The sequence below is a fragment of the Polistes fuscatus genome, unplaced genomic scaffold (genome assembly GCF_010416935.1).
Source record: "Polistes fuscatus isolate 324 unplaced genomic scaffold, CU_Pfus_HIC Scaffold5, whole genome shotgun sequence".
Lineage (NCBI taxonomy): Eukaryota > Metazoa > Arthropoda > Insecta > Hymenoptera > Vespidae > Polistes > Polistes fuscatus.
Genome location: NW_025113129.1, coordinates 9,021,805 through 9,046,216, shown reverse-complemented (window position 1 = coordinate 9,046,216; position 24,412 = coordinate 9,021,805). Strand labels below are relative to the sequence as shown.

The following is a 24,412-nucleotide window of genomic DNA, read 5'->3' as shown; positions in this document are numbered from 1 at the left end:
TCACTTACTCACTCATTTACATCCATACATACTTGGGAAAGTTCTATTGCGCAACCCCGAGGACTACTCTTCTCTAGTTTAGCTGGTATTCTAGCAGACGTGGATGAACGATTCAAATCCGTTATTGCGAACAGTTCGCTAACTCGAAAATAACCTTGCTCTCGAGCAGTCTGCGAGGGATATAACGTTGAAGGAAAGAGAAAGATAGAGGAGAAAGTATGAAAGTGTGAAAGAGAGAAAGAGAAATAGCAAAAGGGATACGACACTGAAACTGGCTAGAAGCCAAACGGGAAGATAACGTAGGAGCACAGATGCCTTTGCTGCTGATGCTTTGCTTTGGGTGTAAGAACCTCCGTTGGCCCAGGGTTCCTTTCGAGGGTCTCGCGTACTACGTGCGGGATTTTTATTAACTTCAGGGATGCCTGATTTAGACACCGACGCCATCACCAAAACACTCCAATCGAGATCAAACTAACTTATTTTCAAACATAAATAATATTTTTTATTATCTTTAATTTTTTTTTATATATCTTCGATCGTAACTTTGATCGAAGATAATTTTTCCTCAACGATTTATTTTATATATATATATGTATATTTATCTGGAAGATTTGTTAAGAAATTATTTATTTTATTTATAAGAAAATCTTTTTTATAAAGAATTCAAAGTAATGATTTTTTCTTTACAAGCACGAGATACACCTAATTTTGGTCGTTATTTTTTTATATTCATTCTTAAAAGTCTTTTCATCAAGAATGGCTGATAAGCAATGATAACAATATTATATATTTTATATATTTTATTTATCGAATGTTCTAGTATTTTTTTTATTTAATCTGTATACGAAAAGAAGTATATATTTAAAAGGTGCAAATGTAAACATATGCATGAACATATATACATGAATATATCACATAACGTGACTCAGAATGATGTCACTATACCTGAAACGTTTATGCTCCTCGTGTTCATATTTGGTAAACTCATGGTAAGTTAAATAATAAAATAATAATAAAATTAAATAATAAAATATAAATAAGAAAAATATTAAATAAAAAAGAAAAAACAAGAAAAAGAAGAAATGACACGTATTCCGTTTTTAGAACGTGAGTTAAGAAAACGAAACATTTGATTTAGTAATCTTTGAGTTAGCCAAGATTCATCCACAGAACACTTACACCTTATCGTTCTTTTTCGTGCTAGCGTAATCAGGATGTGGTAATTATCCGTTTGTCCGCATAGTACTCATCTAACAAGAGTAGGCGAATGTCAACAATTTATCTTACTTCGTATAAATGATGACGAGAGCATATATACGAACTATTCTCCTGTGTCAAGGGTAAAAAGAGTGAAAGTATTCGAAGAGGCCGAGGAACCTCGATTTCATTTTAAATTAACATAAACGCGTATTACCAAGGTCTTTAGATAAATTGTATAATTAATGATCAACTACATCCTTTGAACATCTCAGAAATGTTAACGACAGGAATGCGTTTATCGTTAAATTACACTTGAATATATATATATATATATATATATATATATATATATATATATATTTATTTTTTTAAATTTTATTACTAAAACAATACTTCAAACAATTAGTGTAAAATACGTTGTGTTATATGTATACATGCAAAAATTTATATTAATAATATTTCAATGCAATATATTAATTAATGTGATTAAATTTTGTATTTATATTCAAAATATAAATAATTACTTACAATAAAATAATAATTTGTTTCTTTACGATATTGAATTTTAAGCTGCGATTTATCACAGTACGTATTTTTTTTTCTTTACTTAAATAACATTTTTTAAATTCATACCCAAACACGATTTTCCGTCTTAAATGTTGATTGTAAATAAACCATAAATAAAAAGGAATTTCATTAGACTCGTTTCATATTGATTTTGTGCTTACGGATTCTTTAAAAGCGGAAAATGCGGGCTCGGTTAAAAGATTCTCGCAAATTCCAAACAAAAAACTTAGTAACTTAGGGAAGAACAATGAACCCGAAACAAAGAAAGTAACTTTAAATGCTCGTCACGTAAACGTTTAACTCTACCCACGTATCGCAAAACAGGATTTAATACTTTCCCTTGTTTGGAATCAATTTTTCTGCGAATCGGGAGTAACAGCTGTCTTACAGAAGAAGACAAATTTCTTTTCTTTATCTTGCGTTAGTCTACTTAACTCTTTCGAAAGATCGTCAAGATTTCAAATCACGCGGATCAATATGTTACGTATGTTTAAAATTTTATTTCATCTTTTTTTTTTTCCTTTTTTAAATTCCAAATAAAATGCACGTACCATATGGTTCGTAGTTAATTGTGATTGTGAATAGAAAAAAAGGAAAAGGGTTGACAGTCATCGTGAATATCGAAAAGTCGAACAATATAATATATACGATTGATCGATTATACGACAACACCCACCCTTTGCGTGATACAAAATGGTCGATAAAATTCTAGAGAAGAATGTGACAACGTAGTAACACCTATAAACCTATACGAATCATTCTACCATTATTATCTTCATTATAACGTAGGGAGAAAAAGCTTTTCAGAGATGTCTCTCACAATTTACGTTCTATATTTAGGTATAATCTATCTTCTCACGCTACGATTCATTATTTATCCGATTATTTATACGAATATTTTATCCGTAAGCGCGTGTTTATGGATATTTTTAATATTTTATTTTTATTATTTATCGTTTATAAAAAAATTAATAAATAATTTATATGGGAAATTGTTAATTAATAATAATTGAATAAATAATTTTTGTTATTTATTAAAAATTAATATGATTTCAAAATCCTTGCATTAAATATTCTGCACCAAACATTCATTTAACTTTACTTAACAATTTTATAATATCATTTAAGAATAATTTGTTTTTATTATTTAACCCAGTACCCTAAATTGACTATAATACTTTCTTTCAATGAGATAAAAAGTCAAAATTTTTTTTTCAGACCGGTCAACAGACCGGTTGCGGTATAAATAGATATACATAAACAGTCTGTAGGTTTCGTGTTAAGACGACAGTCTAGTTGGTGTACTTATTTGTACTAGTTGTACTTTTAAAGACATCTATCTCTTACTATTTTTTTTTTTTCATTCTCATTTAGCACGTGCCACGTGCACGGTATTCAATGATGTCATTCTAGTTCTTCGACTTGGCTATCCTTAATTACGACGCAGGCAGCATTACCATGACAATTAACGGGACAACCGACGGTTCGCGAGTTCATGTCGTTCTCTTCTTCGTACTTCCGGCAATGATCACCGTCCTAGTACGTATCGTGGGAAGACTGCTGGTATATTAAATAAACAAACAAACAAAAAATAAATAAAAATGAAAAAGTCAATTCTAAATTATCCAAACCACTGTACAAACAATTCATTGCTGACATCAATTATAATTTTGAAAATCCACTTTAATGGATAATTATACTTCATCGGGTTTAATGGGATAAATTTATGGGTTTTTCACAAGACACACGCATACACATATAAAATATAAGAGATGCTGCGAAGATAAATGTTGGAATATGCAATAAGTATAAGGTTAGTCGTGGTTGACCCAGTTAGTTTAAAAGCATCTTCGGTAAATCAGCCGAGATGGCAGAAAGATGTTCTGTTGTGTCGTGGATTTCCGTGAATCTTCAATGAAGTAGCCGAGTCGTGACTGGTTTAGATAAGCAGCAAAGTGTTAGTAATAGTAGTAGTAGTAATAGTAATAGTCGGTTCCTTGACACTGCGATCGATGCACTGTAACGTGCTCTTGCTCGACCATGGACCACATTAATTGACCGGTCTGTCGAGTTTTGCTTCTGAGTTGTTGGTTCAGTGAAAAGCGAATAAGAGATAAAATCGATATAAAAGAAAGGACAACAAAATAAATGATGAGGTGTTGACATTGAGATAATCTAGAAACTTGATAATTATTTACTTATTTGGATTACAATTGTTTTATTTTTTTTTTCAGATATATGCGAATAATATGATTTGAAATTGGTTAAATCAGTTTTTCGAATATACAGTCTTTTTTACTTTTCTATAAATTAATATACGGCAAAAATCGTATCGATTTATTGAGGAACCATCTGGTATTGAATTTAGATAGAAAGAAATGTATTATCAATCCAATGTTCCTCGTATCATTGGTTATAAAAAAATACTTCGTAAAAATTATTTGCTCAAGAAATATTGGCCTAATAAAAAAGAAAAAAAACGATCTTTGAATCATTTCGCTTGGATTAGCATTGAAAACTCGGAGAACTGTAATACACATGTGTATGCTTAAAGATGTTGAGAAGGTCGTTAAGTTTCATTAGAGTCTTAAAAATAGAAATTAATAAATTAATAGAATATTATTATATTAAAATTAATAAAAAAAAATAAGAATATTCTATTAATAAATGAATAGAAATGAATAAAACTGTCAGTATGATTTTGATTAAATTTTTACATTCAACTATACATACAACACTCATCTCCTCATCTATATTAGCAAAGTTCGATGAAACATTTAACGAATTCGCATCGCAAAGGTCAATGGTTCTGTTTATGTATGATCGGTGCATCGATCTAACTCAAACGACATCATGTATCTTTTCTTTCCTCTTTTCTATTCCGCAGTCTCGACTTTCAAACGAGAGTTTTGCTCCTTTCGCCATATACGAAACTCGACAAACTGGTCGATTGAGTTTACGTTAAGTCTAAGAGAAAAGGGAATATATGTATGCGTTTGTGTATAAAGTTACCAATACTAATGTAATATCAACCAATAGTATTGGATTCAAAGGGATTCTCTCTTTCTTAGCAATGTATGGTCTTAGGTTTGTCGTAAGGATTCGTGAGAACTTATCGAAAGTACGTTGCAAAATTTTTCAATTAATTAACAGTGTCCTACTGATATTTATTCGATCAAATATTTTTCAAATATTTATTAAAAAAGGTTTAAATATTATAATATGTAATATTATGACATCAAAAAATAATATTATTATGAACGAAAAACAATTGATCAATGACAATTTATTCTAAATTATTATTATGATCATATAAATATTACAATTTAATTAAATTTAAATTTAATTTAAAAAATATTTAAAAATATTAATCAAATAAATAATTAATCTTCATAAAATCGATGAAACTAATAAGGAAAAATTTAATTAAACACACTTTCATCGAGTTTCCGAAGTTGCTAAATACGTTTCATAGAAATCATGTTTTATTTTTCTTTCTATGAGCTTCATCATTAGATTAATATTTATCGACCGGTCAGTCTGGTCTCTTATATGACATATATCGATCTGAACTACTGTTTTTCGAAAAAACGAATAAATAAATCTATCCTTGTATTAATCAATTAATGATCTCTTTTGTTAAAAAGTAACCCTTGAACTTTGTCACCTTATTTCTTGCAAATGTGTCAGTCATATCGATTCTAAACAAAAATAAAATCACATGGAAAAGTTCAGGTTCAAGTAAAAAAGTGTATCGAACGTTGGTAGTACTACTTACGGTGTGTGTTATTTTAAAAATACTACGATCAGCTGGCTTTACACGTTTTATCGCAGAGTATGCTAAAAATATAGAGCCAAATTTAAAGAGAAGTGTGAGAGAAAATGTGATTAATTGCCAACTTGATACCTAAGAAGGATTAATGTGAAATAATCATTGATCTCTTATCGAGATTAATGTAAATAATAGGTCTCGTGAATATTAGAATATCTTGATTAAATTTTGCTTAAAAATATTATACGTAATTATCATATATCGAGATTGTGATCAGAATTTAATAATTCAATGATCCAAGAAATACTTGTTTCTACTAATTAATATTCATCTATCATAATAACTTATCAATATCCGTTGAAAAATATTTTCATTATTACACTTTTAATAATAAATATTTCAACATTTGATAAATCAAATATTATACCGTCCCAAATGATCTTTATTTTATTTTTCTTCGTAATTTAGTATATGAGACATTTTTTATTTTACATTATTATACTGAATAATATAAAAATAGATAACACAGCAGTGCCGAACTTTTATATATTACAACAAATTTTACCAATAAAATATCTTAATAAATTGTTAGCAATGAAACATTTAATTTCCATACACCTACGATCGATCTAAATTATAATTTCAAATAACACGAATATCATTTCGTAATAAAATTGATTAAAGTATAAAACCTAATAAAAATTTCCAATCATTTCAATTTCGGGCAACGCAACTGACATAATCAACGATTCAACATCATGAATTATATCAATCGATCTCGATCTCGATCTCGAATTCTCGAATTGAGTCAACTCGAAGTTCTCTTTCTCAAGAGACCTTACCCCCCTCACCCCCTTCACGACCCTTTTTTATTCACCAATTCGAAAAAGGTCTTCCTCAGCATCCTTCTCGCACCCTTCCCTCCTTCCCCCCCTTTTTTGCTTCCTTCCTTTTCCTTCTCTTTTTTTTCGTTTTTTTTTTTTTATTTTTTCAATGGCACTTCTTTGCTGTTATAAATCAACGTCCAACACACAGAATCGAATACATAAATTGTGCGGAGGCCGAAGGAAGGAGCGAAATACTTCCGCTTATGCAACCGGTTGTGGCGCTTACGCGACGAGGATCCATTGTGTAAAACATAACGTTCTATCAAGTCACTTATACAATATGTATTCGCGATTATCAGATAGTAGTAATTCATACTCGACATTACATTACTTAACTCTACTTTATTTTACTTTTAATCATTCATCAAGATATACGTATTTTTTTTTCTTTTCTTTTTTTTTTTTTTTTGATAAGAACTTGCATAAACATAATTGATGTCATTACTTAACTCAAATTTATTATATACTTAACATCAAACCTACCGACACTTTATGTATACTTGTTCCTATTCTTATAAGTGGTCAAATGACCGCTTAAAAAAAAAATAACACATAACTTAATATAGAAGGAAATTTTAGCTAATCGAGATGGTGAACGAAAATAATTTCTTTTATATTTAAAAAGTACAATACAAATTTTTTATTTTAATGTGTATGCGTATAATTATGACACACAGGGGCTAAATCCAAAAAAAAATTGAATTCATTTATATTACGATTTTTATATTATTAGAGAAATAATTCATTTCGATATATATAATTAAAAACTTATTTAATCAATAAAAACTCACGCCTATATGTAACTATGTAAATACGCGAAAGAGAATGATCATCGATTAACACACTCCTTGACACAATTGATTTATCTTCTATTTTAAAGTAGAACAAGATACTTAGATATACCAGTATAGTATAATGCATACATATCTACATTGATATTTTCCACAATGAGAAATTTCTTCTCCAATAAAGATTAAAATTCGATTAACAAATTCGAAAGGAAAAATGTATCGATTGTAATCGATCGAAATGATTATATACGAGTTTGGTTTTTGCCGAAAGTAAGCGGTTTAAGAATAAAGGGTTGAATGATTTGAAAAAAAGGAGGAACAAGAGACAAGAGGAGGGGAGGGGCTGGGGCCGGGGGGAAAGAAGCATGATGCATCAGCGAGGACACGCACATCTCGTTGGAACGGAGTCGCTCTTCCATTTAAATAATTCGTTCAACGAGCTGCTTTAATTCGACCACTTGGACTGTTTGACATTCCTTGAATGGCAAGCATCAAGAAGATTAAATAAATGAAGGAAGTCTTTCGTCTTTCAAATGATAGAACGAGAGAGAGAGAGAGAAAGAGAATAGAATGTTTCGAAAGCATAGATTTTGATCAATAGGAGAAAATATTGTTATTAGGGTTGCGTAAATAAATAACTTTAAAAAATGAAAAAACATCCTGCAATGTTATTTGTTCGAATAAAAATGAATAAATCAATTTCTTAATCAAAAAATATCCTAATATATAAAATATATTTTATATTCTATTTATCTATTCAATAATTAGATATGAGGTAAAACAAAACGAAAAATTTTGTATTCAAATATAAAGATTTGCAGTTATAAAAGAAAAAAAAATTATTATAAATAGTGACAGAACTTAGAAATAATATATAAAAATGTAGTTATTAATCGTAAGAGAGATAAAAAGATTAATTATTTTTATTGAAAAATATTATACTCTTGATATTATTTGCAATTAGATATAAAATCTTTAAACAAAAATTTACAACCTAGTGTTAATAATATAAATATACATAAGTAAGACAAAAAAAGAAAAGAAAAGTTCCTACATTACTCATTCGAACCGATCGAGAATATTTTTTTTTTTTTTATTAGAAATCAAACAAGAGAATAAGAGAAATATATATAAGCTCATCTTATATGGTCTCATCGATCTCGCCCACGTTCTCCTCAAATATCCTGGCCAAGGCCATAGGTTTTACTTTTCGCCATTAAGAGTAAGCAAATATTTGCAGCCCCCTTAAGTACGCACTTTTCATCGCGAAGCTACCTTCTTCTTCACGGTCTACGGAGTTAAGGTATTCCCTAAGTAAATAATAGATATCCATCTATACATTTTTCGATTTGTACACACACACCCACACGCGCACACACACAAACAGACACGAACATACACACAATACATACATTCCCCATCTGTTCGTAGAATAATATCCATATTTCTACCTCTACTCTTTCTCATTCTCATCTCAAGAAAAATCCTTTTCAATTCAATTCAGGCCCTTTTTCCTAACAGAATAAAATAGGGAAAACATTTTTCATTCTCTATTTTGTTTTTGTTTTTGTTTTATGCGTACAAGAAATGTCACAACCCTCGTTCCTAATAATGACGTAATTATTTTCCTCCCACGCATCAAACGACCACACGTTAGAGAGTTAAACTTACGAAGAGAACTTCTTGCATGCTGTTGAGCATTGCTACGGCATCCATAAACCGCATACGGAGAGGGTTGCATGTTTTTTTCTCCCCCTTTTTTTTCATTCTCTTTTTCTTTCTTCTTCTCTCTCTCTCTTTCTCTCTTTATTCTTGAAGGCTGCGTCATTCTTGGTATCAGACTTCGATGTTGTGAGAATAAATCGAAGCAACGGGACTATAAGATGAGGAGGACGTTGCTACGCTACGTAACATTTTCCAACGTTTTATCGCATTTATGTCTTTATACGTTTCTATCGAGTCCGGTTATGGTTACGCGCTAATAATATATTTCTCTTGAACTCGACGAAATGTTATCTTAACAGTTTTTACATTTACGTTTAATATCTTATATTTTATGTATACATTGAAGTTATAATTTACAATTATAATTGATAGATATTTTTTAACAGTTAATTATGGAACGTTCTAATATTTAATACGTTGTTTTCTAATTCAAAAGAAAAAAAAGAAGAATATTACTTCCCCTTCCAAATTTTGTAAATGAATTATAAGTATTTATGCCATCGCGTGTGTAAATAAATTAATTTAATTAAATATAAGTGAATTGCAAGAATTATTTTTTTCATTATGTATTATTTTTCTAAGATGAATTAATCCACTTCCTGGTTTGTTTGAAAATATAAATAAGTATACTTCGACGATAACGCATTATGTGTTTTGTTGAATGACGAATATGTAGGAGGAAAGATAGAAAAAAAAATATATATATATGGGTAACACTTAACAGCACACATACGTGTCACCGAGGATGTCCTGTCGACACCATATAATCCCTTTTCCCGCTCGTTGTAAACAGTTTGGACTGGTGGTGTTCTAAAACTTTTCAGGATGGGTTTCAACGAATACAACCTTTTTCTTTTGTGCTTCTTTTCGGTCGGACAAAAGGAAACATCAAACAGAAAAGAAACGCATCTTGATTGTGAGAAACGATTCTACCAAATTTATGTTTATTTTTTGTACCTATAATAATAATAATATTTGTTTAAGTGTTGATCTAGAAAATTGACTTTTAAATATATTATATTTATATCGATAAAAAAATAAACAAAAATTTTGAATTAAATTAACAATTCAAGATTCTTACCAGTTCATCGTAAAATGACAAAAAAATTAATCTTTAAAGAAAATAGAATATAAATGACAAATTGATAAACAACTTTATATAAATAAAACTAATTAAAACAATAATTATGTATAATATTAACATAAAAAAACAAATCGAATCATTAACCATAATTTTGAATGATCTCAAACTTTTATACAACTTTTTTTTCAATTTATTTAATAAAAATAATTTAATTTCATCAAATCTTCACCCTGGACTCACACTCTCTCGTATTTGCATCTACGAGGAAAAGCGTGCATTTGAATGCACAAAGCGCGTATAGACAAGAAGAGTAACAAAAATGAAGAAATATGAATAGAGTAGAAAGAAAGGGAAAGAGTTCAAGGAAGAAAGGAAGATAGAAAGAGAAAGAGAAAGAGAGAGAGAAGTAGCATAATACGTTCGCTATATTCGAGCGGAGGGCTGTACGCTTTATTTTCGATGTTAACTTCGTCACCGTCCGTACTCGACTAGGGTCATTGACCTATACACAGAAAGAGAGAGAGAGAGAGAGAATAAATAAAGTAGAAATAAAGGAGAAAGAAATGGAAAGAGAAAAGCGTATGAACATTTGCGGCAAGTAACGAGCACGAGGTGATTTAAGCACTGGATAATGACTTTTAGCTAACGCTAAAACTTACTTGAGCATAAACGATATTATGCTTTTGCTATAGTAATGTCTCGACTCGGTTGAATTAGCTGGTTTAATCGGTACGACACAAGATACTCCCGATGAACATCGTTAAAGTAAAGTAAGTAAGTTCACGTATGTATGCGTGTATATAGATGTATATAGATGGTTCAACCGTTACGAAGGGGTAATAAGTGGTATTCACGACTAATGAATTTATAATGCGGATATGCATTATGTGACAGTAGAATTATCTTTCGAGTATGATTAATCATATTTCTATCTTATTATGGACTATCGGATATCGACGTTTAATAAACGAGATAGTCATTTTAATTAGACATTATTGTTATATAAATGTTGTCATTGTTCTTTATCGTATCGATTTAATTATCGATCGTTTGTTATTTATACAATATCATCTTAACAAGATTGAATTTTATTATTTTTATAAATTTGTCTTCTTTCTGTTTCTTTATATAAAGATGATCAAACGCAAGTATCATTTGAAAAATTAATAATATTTCCTACCACGAAGTAATAGAATTAATTTGACGATAAAATAAAATGAAATACATTCCTATAAAAATTAGAAAATATCATATTATTGTATAATTGTATTGATATAAATAATATCTAATAATAAATATTACGAATATTCGCATTTTTGATTATAATAAAATTTCACATACGAAATACCAATTAATCTAATATATATCAGAAAATTGCATGGCCTTCTAAATACGTTAATAAATTTATCTATAAATAAACGTATCACATTAATTCGAATAAATCGACTGACAATATCTTTAATTAACTCGCACGATCAGAAACAGCCCTATCAATTAGCTAGGTGACTATCGATATCTACAAAATGGGGAACACACAATAGAGTTAACGTATGGCAACCATATATATCTACATGTACATATGTATAAACCTAATACATTAACTAACATTAAGTTTAATCGATTTACTTCTCTACACGGATACATACACACATACATGCATACCTAGAAGAAGTGAAAACCGTTAAACTGGTGGCAGTTAAACCGTACGGAACAATTTGAAACAACAATCGGATGTGGATTCTAACAGGAGGGCCCTTTCATCGTCTATTTCCTTGTTTTCACGTGTTCAACTAAAACTCACTAATACAACCATTATCGGAAGCAGTAAACGCGTAACGTCAAACTTACGATGCGTAACGCTCCTTTTTCCTTTTTTCTTTGTATATACATATACATATGCGTACGTATATGCATGCGAGAGTAAAAGCATGAATTTGCAACTAAAAAAATATTTTTTGTTCTAATTACAAAATCTTCCAGAAACATATACAATACTTTCTTTTTTTTTTTATAAGTATACGAGGGGGTGGTTTCTTCGATATTTTACGTTTCTTTTTTTTTCTTTTTCTTAAAACACAATTGAGTTTGACCGCGAAAGAAATTGCTTCCATGCCAGGCTACACAATTTTTTAATCCATCCACTAATATAGTATTATATGTATTTAGTATACATATATACTTTTTTTAAATATAATAATATAATAATATCAAATATATATAAAATTTTGATACACGTGTACATATACATATGTGTATGTGTACGACGACCATGCATCTGTTTTTTTTTTAATTTCATTATATGCACGAGTTACCTACTACTAGTTAAGATTACTAGACCAAAGAAAAGCAAATGTCGTTTTACTGTCTAACATTGCCACGCGAGTAGAAGCGTGAAAACAGATCCTATTATTAGGAACGATGGAATTTCTTCACAGAAAGGAGAAATAGAAAAGGAGGAGGAAGAAGAATAAGAAGAGGAGGAAGAAGAAGAAGAAGGAAAAAAAGAAAAAAGGCCCTTTTTTTCGTGATCGCGGTTTTCGTTTCACCCTTCAAAATAAAAAAGAAAATTCTTTTCAAAATAATATCCCCCCTTCTTCTTCTTCCAATACCAATTCCCTCTTTCCAATTCTAATTCTTACACCCACACCTTTGAAAAGGACTTTCTTTCTTTCTTTTTTTTTTTATTAGGGGAACTTCCGCCATAGGCGTTGGAATAAAGAATCGAGGTCAAATCGTATTGAATTGGTTGAAGAGAACATATGAACATTTTTATCGATTACTTGCCAACTCGATGCAACGATTATTTGTGTTTATATATATATATATCGAAAACAAAATATATTTTTAAAAAATATATAAATATAAATATATATAAAAGAAAAAGAAAATAAAATGAATATAATTTTTTTCGTACGATTATATCATCGAATATGAATCCGATTTCTAACATTACTCCTAATGGTAACAAGAATTAAAAAAAAAAAAAGAAAAAGAAAATAATTAGAAATATTCTTGTTAACAAGGGAAGAGTAAGAAGAAATCTCATTTAATTGGATACTCCAAAAGAAAAAGAAATCTATTACATTTCTTCTACGATTATTATCGAATATATACGAAGTTGGGTTTTAATTAATAATCAATTCTAAGAATCGAAAGAAAAGTGAATATCCATCAAGCTAAGTTCTACGAAGTTCATGGAGCTTCCGTCGCATGAAACACGTAACGAGTCGTGCCTCGATGATTAGCTCGATCGTTAACGAGCTTAGAATAAGCGAATAACCGAGCAAACTTGTTTATATACATTTACATACACATATACATACTATAATATATAATAAAGGAAGAAGAGAGTGTAGAATCACGTCGAAGTTGGGACACTAATACGCTAATCGAGATTTATACGTTTCTTTTTCGCGTATGTATATGTGCATATGTTTGTGTCTGTTTGCTGTGGCTCTGTATATGTGTGCATGTGTATGTGAATGCATTTAAGAGTTTGTATCTACGGCCCCCTGGTCTCGTATATACAAATGCATGCATAAATATACCCACACGTATACTTTTATATATATACAAAATAGATACATGGGTTTACGTAAATTATGCGTGCACTTACAATTAGACCTCCGGCGATAATGCAAATGGGATCATGGCTGCCTTTGCCAATGTCGGAATTCAGTAGTCGTAGTAACAGTTCCACGTAAGTAAATTATCTAGTTAACACACATTCCTATCGATATCTTCTTTGAAATAGATGATTGATTGATAGATAGATAGATAAGCATCGAGATAAATACGAAATTACAAATTTGGAAAGAAATACGGGGAGATCGGTTTTTCGCTCCGTTGAATTTGATAATCGAGAGAGTTGTTTTTTTATTTTTATTTTTATTTTTTTATTATCCGATACACTTATCGACGAATACGATATCGGTGTCTATCAATATCTTTTAAATGTACGGTATAATTATTAGATTCTGTCGTTTCTAAGAAAAGATCGAGGAATAAGCAAACAAAATATTTTTAATACGAAGAAATCTTTTTGTTCGAATTCGATGTAAAAAAACCTTTAAAAATTTCATAAATAAAAAGTCAATTGATCGAAATAATTTTCTTTTTATAATCTCATAAAATTTTGCTAAATATAATAAAACAAGCAAAATGACGAATAAATTAATCATAAAATAAGATTGAATTAGCATATTTTTAGTTAAAATTTGAATGAAATGTTGCACCCAGGTTGGTCGATCGCAAAACAAATTTAACGCTACGCGCATAAAATAAACGATTCCAAAAAAAGGAAGTTGGAAGAGAAAAGAAGAAATGAAAAGGAACGAGAGGAGAGGAGAGGAGAGGAGAGAGAGGCGTCATCGGGTCTGTGAAGAAATGGAAAAAAAATTTGATGTCGGTGGGGGGTGGGGACGGGGGTTGGAAGGAGGATGGTAAAACGATCGCTTTCAGTTTTTACTTCCGGTGAGTTAAAAACGGTAATCAAACTTGATGAAAGTGGGTACGGTAACGAGTACTTCGAAGCGTTCGTTAAATTGGTTAAACGATATCCACCCACCCCTTATATTTCAACACCTATTATTCGTTTCGTATGTGAAATTAGAATTTCGAGAAAAGAACAAAAAAAGAAAAAGCAAAACAAAAATGAAATAAAAGAAGGGGGAAGAAAGCAGAATAAATTAACAGGAAGACCCCTGGTGAAGGAAAACACTCCACACTCATCTACCCTTTCGCGTAAACTTTCTTTTTCACTTCCTTCCTTTCGAACAAAAATTCCGATTAAATTCTAAACGATTAGAAGATTAGTAGCAGGTGACGAATAAATGATAAAAGGAAACTATTGTACATTTTTATAAGGATCGTTCTTATCTAATTGTAAGTGTGGTTTTAGTGATATGTTCCGGTGAAACGTTATACTAAAAAGAAAAGGAAAGGAAAGAATGATAAATTACCCACCCCTATATGTGAAGAAGAAGAAGAAGAAGAAGAAGAAAAAAAGAAAATAAATTAAGATAGAAAGACCCCTCACGAAGAGAGAGAAAAAAGAAACCATGTCCCTTTCTTTTCACTTCCTTTCTACCAAAATAAATTCCAATAAAAATCGACAACCATTATTCTTCCTATACCAATGTAAAATTATGATTAAACCAAATATAAATTAAGATTGAAGAAACACAAGAGAATAAGAACAAACAAAAAATCACACGTACACACACGCGCGTCCCTTTCTATTTCATTTTTTCTTAGTAACAATCAAATAAATTTCAATAAATCCGACAACCATTAACCCTTCCCTTACGTCAAAGTAAAAAATTGAGATTTAGAAAAAGAAATTAAATTACAATGGAAACAGGCTCACGCGAAGAAAGAAATACACACGCCCTATCTATCTATTCTTTTGAACTTCCTTTCAATCGAACAAAATTCCTATAAATTCTAAATGATTAGAAGAACAGGTGGCGAATAAATGACAAGAGAAGTAGTTCACTGTTCCTTTTACAGGGTTGCGTTGTTATCTAACTGTGGCTTACATTAGTGATATATATTCCTGAGAAGCAAGCACTATACTAAAAAGAAAAAGAGAGAGAGAGAGTGAAAAAGATAATCTTTGAGGCCTAGCTCTATTAATACCTACGGAAGATATTAAAGTCGAAAGGCTCAACGCACGCGAGCCCTAATTTCCATTAAAGCATATGAACGATAGTACTCGTGAAACGCCTTCCTTATCTCGTGCGGATACCGATAACAACGGTTATCAGTAACGCGTTATTTTCTATTCGACGAGAGATCGATCCTAGGACTACTATTTTTTTCCTTTTTTTTATATTCTACGATTTTATCTACGTTCAGCATCCATTCAAAGCTTACCCCTATTTTACATACCATAACGTAATTTTTTTCTCTCTCCTTATTGTACTTAAGAATAATATCGCAACGAGTTTTTTTGTATTACTCCTTTTATCACCTGAAAGATTTTCTTTGATTTTTGCTAATATTCCAAGATATTTATATTACATTTTCTTTTTGTTTTATTTTAACGTCACAAAAAGATCGCTTTTTATTTTGTAAATTTCTTTATCGTAAACAATTATTCTTACAATAAATTGTCAACACGAGATAAATAAAGGATTCAATTAATTTTAAATTTAAATAGTGCAAATAAAATTGATTGTCAACATTTAACGAGCATATCACGTTTGTTAAGAATCCTTTAGCATGGAATACGATAACTGACGATGAACGGAGGATGATAGTTTAATAAAAATTTTCGCAAATGATCGTGCTACTCTTAATTCGTGTTTGACATCATTTTCTTCGACCTAGAAAGCGTTGAAATATTCAACATACCGGCGACCCTCTTTTCTCGCACCTATGTCACCATTTTCCAACGATCGACTGATATATACTAAGAGTAGGTAGGTACGTGTCCAAGGTATTTAATTGCCACCAGCACGAAGCTCCTTTCTTTTAACAGACCGCAAGAAGATATTTATGAGAATCTCGTACAAAAAAATTTAACCATTAAAATTGCGAATACCATGAAATATCATAAATAAAACGTATAAGCACACACACACACTCTAATTACCTTTATAAATGTATATATAAATTAAATAATAGAAACTATAACTATCTGGTATTAAAAAATAGTAATGATGATTACAGAAATGTAGAAATAATTTAAACTAACACGCACGCCTAATAATTGTGATATATATATTATATTATCAACACAATCTTGACGGATGTAACGAATATACTCATGTGGTTTACTACTATGCACGTAACCTCTCTAATTAATCAATTATAAAATTATCCGAACCTTCGTCGTAATAGTTATAATTACAAATTACATTTGTAATATTTTAAATTACATTTTTAATATTTTAATAATACATTTTTATTCGATCGCATGAATAATATAGACCAAGTGTTTAATTTTTTGTTTCAAATATAATACTCGATTATAAACTACGTTAAGAAGAAAATAAAAATATATGTACGTACAGACAGAGAGAGACGATGATAACTCTCTAATAAAAAAAAAAAATGTATCAATAATAAATCTAAATCGCTTGACAAAAACGCATTTATGTAATAATAATAAAATAATAATAATAAAAAAAATTCTTATCATTTATACGATTTATCTCGTCGTTACCCCGATAAAAAAAAATAGAAAAAAAACAATAAAATAAAAAAATAATAAAAATAAAAGTGCAGAAAAGATTCGCTACGTCATCGTGTTAGAATACTATCAAAACGTAGAATCTAAACATACGCGCGTGCTCGTGCTCATGCTCGTGCTCTGAAGAACTGCTCGAATATTCCTCAAGTGATCTATCGCATACGCCTAAAAATTCATCTATTCCTCTAACGTGTACTTGTACACGTAAGAGAAATAGAGAGAAAGAGACAGACAGAGAGAGAGAGAAAATGTGCGTGCGTGCGTACGTGTATATGTATGTGTTGTATGAAAGAGAAAGAGAGATAGAAAGAGAAAAAGAGAAGGTTGGAATGCCGCGGGCGGTTCAACGGCCTGTGGTGTCTTCGGATTCTCGTGATCCCCGTTTGTGTGTGTATGTATCGCATCCCGCTTCTTCGTGTGTGTGCTATATAATACCACATCGGAGTTGGGTATAATGCCTAGCACTGTCGCCAAAACGCGTCCGAGACTCTTCCTGCCTTCGTTAGTTACTCTCTTTCTCTCTCTAACGTTATTTAAACGTTAGATGATGATTACGAGCACGAATGACAGCTTTATGGAAAAACGAAAAAATAAAAAAAAAGAGAAATAATAATGACTCGATGTGAAGTTGATATTACGCCCAATAATAATTGTTCAAGAATTTTTTACTGGGTTCATTAGAAATTTTTGAATGTTTGATATAACGTTGGATGATTATGACCGCGATGACAGCTTTACGAAACGTGTTGTTATCGTAATCGTTCGCTTAATTGAATTGCTTGAATTAAATGAAGAAAAAAAAAATATCATAAAGAAGTGATGATTTGAGAAGTAGATTACTATGTCAATGTTTGTTTTAAATTATTTCTTTGACTTGATTAAAATATTATTACGTTTGATATGACTTTAGATGATTACGAGTACGAGACGACAGATTTATGAACGAAATTATTATCAAGATTAATCAATTTTTTTTGTTATATTTTGTTTTAAATAAAAAATGATGACTTATCGTTTTGATATCACACGTCGATTAAATACGATAATTCATATGAAGATAGATATTATAATTATTAATATAGCTACGATCTAATCATAACTGTAATTATCAAAGTCATGGTTGTCATTATAGATATTTTTAATTTAACATTTAAAGAACTAACAATGTATAAAATTAATCTCGTATCGATAAGACAATTAATATTCTATATTATTATCATTATTGGTTTACTGATTACATGGTCAATACTATATGATCAACATTAGATCATTGATTCATAGGTATGATTTAATAATCAATACCATGATTACTATTTCATTCATAATTTAATGATTCATATTATTAACATTATTATAATACAAATTTACTGATCGATACTATGATTATTATTATTATACTTATGATTTATTATTAATATTGTGATAAAAGAAAAGAAAAAAAATTCCAAGATTAGATTAATTGTTAAAACATCTTCGTTCGAAAATGATTCATTCACTCGTGTGTTCTTGAACTTGTAACTCATGAGTTCAATCCTTCGACCTTCTTAAAGCAACACACTAATCGTGACAAAGTTTAATGAGCCGAATCAAGCTCGCAACATTATTCACGAGACAATTCGATAGCCCGTTACAGGAGTGTGCACATAATAACAATTATCAACGGCGCCTAAGCATAACGGGCATCATGGTCAACGAAATATAATATTAACAGTACATTAATACATATGTGACCCGAATAATATTTCGATTCAATAATATTTGCCTAAACGATTTCTTTCTAATGCAAATTATCGAATTTTCATTTTCAAAAACTCACCGAACGTATCACGATTAAATCGCATAAACTATTAATATTTATTTTAAATTAATATTCGATTATAATATTTTTTTTTTCGAGGGAAATTTGCATAATAGAATCGAAATCTTTCGTTTTCCGTTTGATTTAAAAATTTTCGTTACCCTCTCTAAACAAAAAAATTCACTTCAAAAATACTCTTAAGTTAGTGTAATTATTACCATAAATAAATAAGATATCAATCTGTGAATCACTGAGATTAAGAAAGAATTAAAAAAAAATACTGTGTTAGATGAAAGAATTATGAAATGAATGAGACCAACCATAACAGCTGTTTGAAAGGTTGAATAAGAGCTAGCCGAGCTTAAGAAAAGGCTGAGAAAGGACTAAGAAAGACCTTAGAAAGGTGTGCATTCTTCGAACAGGTGTTTCGACGGCTCCAACCACACTACCTATACATATATGTATATACCTGTATTCAATCTTTACACCATAATAGGACCTTGGTCTGGTTCATAGTATGCTACTACCTACTCTTCTAATTAATTACCGAACAACTATGGTTACATGCTTCTGCTTTTCCGAATCTTACACGATAGGGATATCTTTTTAGCTACCTGAGAATAAGATACATGGAAATCTTTTTACTTCATTTAACATCTCTTTCTAACAAAACAATTTATTTTATGATATTAATATTTAATAACTAATATTTAAAAAATTATTGACGAGAGAACATTTTAATGGAGAGTTTCATATAATATTCGTTTTATTCGTTGCAAAATAATTTAAAATTCGTACAAAAATATTCTTCCGTAAATGGTGGAATTTTTAAATTAGTGAATTTGCAAGCTAGTAAATGAACAATCGATAAAATTTGCAAGCATCTGCAACCAGTAAAGTAAGCAACCGGATAAATCAATAACCAGTAATAAATTTCCAACTGGTTGTAAGTATTCAAATTCATAACCAGTTAAATTAGCAATCAAATAAATGTGCAACCAATTGTATTAGCAATCAGACAAATTTGCAACCAATTGATTGATCAATCGAATAAATTATCAAATATTTAAATTAACAATCAATTGAATTTTTTTTAAACCATTTAATTTTGCAATCGAGTAATATAACTATAATTAAGTATACTACATGCTATATCTAAATAAATAAATGCTTTAGCATGTTTTAAATTAAAAATTCTTAAATTACATTCGCGGTCTAACTCAATAATAGTAGTAGTAGTAATAATAGTAGATACGTGAAATGATGTCGGTCATCTCTGGCTTTTGACCTAAAATTTGGCAGATGCGAGAATACGACACCGACCCCAAGGAGTCTTCTCAGGATGCGTGACTTCTCGACATATTGTATAACAACGCAGAAAGTATAATAAGCACGAGCCTGAAATTCCATTCTCTCTATTCTACACCGTGAAACGTTTATATGCATAATATGTTTGTTCGTCCATGATATGCGTATAAGTATAATCTAACTCTTATGAAGAAAATACAATGCATACTTCCCTAATGAACCTCTTCTTGTTTTTCGAACTATACACATTCAAACGTAAAAACAAATCAACATATTTGAGAATATATATTAAAATATACATTATTTTTATATGACAAAAATTATTACAATTTAAATATTAATACTAATATCGAACGATTACATTTTTATTCATGAAATTATACTTTTTTAATTAAAAATAAAAATTCTCATAGAACTCGTCAACTCTCGTAGAAAAAAAAAGAAAATCCAGAAGTTCAGGGACGTTTAAAATAACAACGTTACACGCATAAAATGACGTTATCTCCTACCCAACAGGATTACGATATTCTAGATAACGAAATAGAAATAAAAAGAAAAAAAATATTAAAAAATCGAATGTTCTCAACTAGTCAGACTAGTAATAAATTATGTCAACTTTTTAACGTGCTAAGCTAATTAATTTTCTCCCTTTTTTTTCTCTATTATAAGACACGTACACGCATACGCGGATATATACAAACACAAACACAGAGGAGGGGAGGGGGATAAACAGAGGCAATAACAATAAATTCTTTAACACGTGAGTAAACGAAGTTGGACCCGCCTGTCAACGGGCGTAGCTAATGCAACATCCCCTCGTTTCTTTTTTTTTTCCCTTTATGATGGAATCTGTTTTAACGATCCCCCGTAGATTTTTTTTTCTCTCTAACTTAAGCTTAACACAAAAACATCCCTCGGTCTCGTTTTAACAAACTTCCGAGAGATTAAGAACGGGGTTAACCTAGTTCTCAGTTTAAAGAAAACGTTGTATTGCGGTGGTGTATACACTTCCTTCGATAGACAAACGACCAACTTTTAAAAGTACCAGTTTGACAATCTACTACAAAGAATCCCGACAGAATAGTTCTCGCTGTTATGCCGTGAGAAATATAACGCGTGTGTTCGAGGTGTCGAGTGTTACAGAAGGAAGATAGGAAAAAGTCCAAAAACCATCTACTACCACGTTGGGGAAAAAGCTTCTTTGTAATTTTGCCCCATAAACGATTTCATGATCGTGTAACTTTGATAATATTCGTTGGATTTAACTATACTTGAACGCGTTTGAAAGCTGACACGTCGTAATATGATTAAACAAGAAAAAAAAATAAAAAGAAATTTACGTTCGTTTCACGGATCGTAGAAAATATGACAAAATATCTTGTTTCAATTTTTGCCTTAAAATACGAAGAAACTTTTTCCCCGACCCATTAGAAGAAGAAAAAGAAAAAGAAGAAAAAAAAGAAGTGGACAAATCGTTACTAATGTATCTGCCAGTCGAAAAATATTTACAGGACATCATAGATCTTACCACCTTTTTTCTCTCTTCGTGTGTAAGGGTGAGGAAGAGAGAGAAGAACGGAGTAAACATTCCAAGATATATCTTCGAAGGATTCGAAAAATCGAATCGGTTTTACGAAGTGAACTGTCACGATGAAAAAGTAGTAGTTGACGGTAGTAATGTGCCTTAGATAAGATCGGTTTCTTACTTTCGAAACCATTGTTTAACCCTATCATCGATCTTACGGTTTCGACGAATGTAGAGAGAGAAAAAGAAAGATAAATAATGACGAGAGAATTGTTTGCGAAAGAAAGATAGATAAGAATCTTTATGCTTTTAAATCTTTGTGTGTGTGTATCATTCGTATATTTTTATTTATTTAATATATATTTTATAATTAATTTTAATTTTGTTAAATTAATAATATCATATGAATGCAAAAATATTTTATAGCGATTGTGCATCTATGTATACATATTTTTGTTTAATATAAATAATTAAAGTTGTTCTCTAAAATTAAATTTTGTTAATATATAAAATTCCATTAGATTTGCGTCAATTTACTGATAACTTATTATTATTATGAATGCTAATAATTAATATTTTCAATTTGAAATATTAATTTATCTCCGTTTAAAATATTCACACGTATAATTAATTATTATTATTTAATTTAATAACATAATATTGAAAAATACTGATAGAGTTTTGAATTAATCATCGAACATATCCACTTACTATTTACATCACATAATAATATTTAATTACAATAAACATTAACCCTAACGAATACATGACACAACGTTTAATCTATGCTAAATAAAAACCTATCATTACGAAATAATAACTACGTCTCTAACAATATCAATAGATGATCAATTCAATTTGTAAAAGGTAATCCGATCATGCGTACGTCATTCTTAATCTTTGTATCTCTATGTCTATCTCTATCTATCTCTTGCATCTATCGGAAGCAAAGGAAACCGTCAAGGAAGCCAACTGATGTTAACTCATAAGCTCACAATGGAAGATTACCGATACTAATTCGTACTAACTCGCGATACTTGAATATGCATGATTATCAATTTTGTACGTGATAATCTCTGGAAGGAATAAGGTGTTGCGAACTACGTCTTGCAGGAATCACGTAAGTTAAATATTCATGGGGATCGTTTCGAGTCGAGGTGCGTACTTTCAAATAGGAACGACAAAATGAAGAAAGAAAAGCTCCAACAAAGATCAAGGTGAAAGAAAAAGATTGAAAAGAAAAAGGGATAAAGAAGATTCTCATCATACTTGTATAGTGAATATATATACGATATAATACTTGGAATAATCAAACAACAGTACAAACCTAAGTTATGTATTCTTCCCCTACGATTATGAAAACTAACTCGAACTCTCTTCTCTTGAATATCGATAGGTATATTCTTCTTTTATAAGGTAGCAAGACCGTTTTAATCGTATTTCTTAGAACAACTACGCGTGCGCAGAGTATTATCACTTTTCTACGAACTTCTTCTACGTCTCTAATGAACGAGAGTACAATACACGATACACCTTTGCTAATTGTAATATACTTCGAAGAATAACATTTTCTTCCTTTGTTGCTTAAATGGAAATTATTCAGATTGTTCCAGTTTGTTACTACCGTTAAATTCCTTCTGGTTTTTTTTATTCAGAGAAAATACGCTGAGGTATGCACTTAGGTATGCACTTGTTATCAAAGAGACTGAATTTTAATGCATAGATGAAAACATTTCTGAAATATTTGTTAGCTATTATCTCTAATTCTTAGTTTAATCAAATTAATTGTAGATAATATATTAATCCGTTTATATTCACATTTTATATTTACAAATCCACAGTAAATTAGTCGTCTATCTTTCTCTAATTTTATTTGCCAATCGAAGGCGCCGTGGCTTAGTTGGTTAAAGCGCCTGTCTTGTAAACAGGAGATCGGGGGTTCGAATCCCCTCGGGGCCTTTCATTTAAAATATAAATTGTTATTTATATTTAACTATTTATTTTACATACAAATTCAATGATATTTATATTTTAAATAATAATAATTAATATTATATTTATAATATATAAATTTAAAATAAATTAAACACGCCACAGTCCTCCTGTCTTGTAAAAAGAAAAAAATTTAGATTCGAATACAATCGAACCTCCTCTCCTCCCATAGAACCTTTTTATTATAAAATTATATTTATATTTTAAATAATAATATAAATCCATATTATTAATTATAATTATATTATCTTCATCTTAAATATCTATCACGCATTTTCCTTCATCCTATAATATCATAAACCAATCAAGGAAGTTAAATCGTATTTTTTAATCGTGTTATCACCCCCATCCACCCACCTTCTCTCTCTCTCTCTCTCTCTCTCTCTCCTTTTATCCCCTTCATACAACTCGTCTTATTTCTTTACTCGATAATGGTTGGTTCGAAGATAGGCTAAGACGATCTATCGATAGTCCTGGGCAATTTCTCGAATAAGCGCAACCAACCGAGGCAAGAACTCGAAAGCATTGCGAGTGGTAATCATAGTAATTTTCTTGGTGTTGACTA

General features: G+C 30.2%; 1 protein-coding gene and 1 non-coding gene across 2 annotated transcripts in view; one reads left to right on the top strand and one right to left on the bottom strand.

Annotated features, from left to right (window-relative positions):
• The window catches only part of LOC122522612 (protein amalgam-like), a 70,365-nt gene that overhangs the window by 11,635 nt on the left and 34,318 nt on the right, over positions 1 to 24,412 (bottom strand). The gene's annotated exons all lie outside the window — the stretch shown is intronic.
• Trnat-ugu lies at positions 23,741 to 23,814 on the top strand. Its single transcript has one exon. It is a non-coding gene; the product is annotated as a tRNA-Thr (tRNA).